General features: G+C 39.8%; 1 non-coding gene across 1 annotated transcript; it reads left to right on the forward strand.

The window, feature by feature from the left end:
- The first annotated feature begins 234 nt into the window (after positions 1-234).
- LOC122688159 lies at positions 235-357 on the forward strand. The gene has a single exon (XR_006339376.1). It is a non-coding gene; the product is annotated as a small nucleolar RNA SNORD22 (small nucleolar RNA).
- The last annotated feature ends 956 nt before the right edge of the window (positions 358-1,313 follow it).

Below are 1,313 nucleotides of genomic sequence, written 5' to 3' on the forward strand. Positions count from 1 at the left end.
AATCCCCGAGCCTGCGCTCTAGAGGACGGGAACTGCAACTACTGAAGGAAGCGCCGCAACTCCTGAAGCCTGTGCACCCCGGAGCCTGCGCTCTGCAAAAGAGTAGGCACCACGGCGAGCAGCTCACACCCCGCAACTAGAGAGTAGCCCCTACTCTCTGCAACTGGAGGAAAGCCCATGCAGTAACGAAGATCAAGCACAGCCAAAAGTAAATAAATAAATAACATACTGTAAACCCAGTGAAGACACAGTCACACATTCCACCTCCTGTTTTAGTCCCACCACCTATAAAGGTGAACCAGCTGGAGCTGGCTGGGGGAGGATGCAAGTTTGTTTCAGAGCGACTGTCTGAGAGATAACAAGGGTCTCCAAACACAGGGAAGGAAGAAATATTACTTTGTGAAAAATCAGTTCTACACTTTTTTCCAGGCCTGGAGAAAGAACAAGGCACATGTAATGGAAGTCAACTCTCAGAGGATATCAAAAAGGGAATTTACAAGTCATTACTTGTAAAACCTTCCTGTTCAAATTAGCACACAATCATTTCAGCTTTTCTAAATATTGTCTTATTTTAACTTTCAAATAAAGGGAAAAGATCAAGTAAGTTTTGGGGTTTGAACCTATCTATACCTTGTGAAAATTAATGCCAAATACTCACTGGCTTTGTCATACACAATAAATGAAATTTCAAAATATTTTCCACATTTGCTTTAAAAGATACGAATGAAGAGTTGGTTGTTAATTGAAGTATCTTCATGTCTCATAATGAAATTAATAACACAAATTGTTCTAAAAATGATTATAAAAACCACTCTACTGATGTAAATTGTATAGAGGAGAACAGCTTCAGGTTAGAAGAATAATGATTTGTGAGTAATACTGTGAGGAAAACAATAATAACATCCTAGAAGGAAAACTTACAGGCACACGGGGGACCCTGTGGCAAAGAAGGAGCCAAACCAGTGTGGGTCTTAAAGGTGTTTCTCCACAGGGATTATTGATGACAATAACTGTTACATATTGATTTCTGCCATATCTAGCCCTTGAGTCTGGAAGTCCAGAAAAGAAATGGTTTACACTATAATTGTCATGATGACAGATAAAAATTGAAAAGCAGATTCTTAACAGCTTCTGGGTGGAAATTCCTTTTTACATGGTGATCATGAGTGTGCATTTCTTTTGTAACTTCAACTGTCACACAGGGCCAAAGGAAGGAAATAAACAATCTCCATACAGTGCATGGTATGGACAGACATCAGTGAGGCTACTTCAAATCCAGCAATTTTGTTAGTACCCTACCTGAGAAAGAAAGT

The sequence above is a fragment of the Cervus elaphus genome, chromosome 32, assembly GCF_910594005.1.
Source record: "Cervus elaphus chromosome 32, mCerEla1.1, whole genome shotgun sequence".
Classification (NCBI taxonomy): Eukaryota; Metazoa; Chordata; class Mammalia; order Artiodactyla; family Cervidae; genus Cervus; species Cervus elaphus.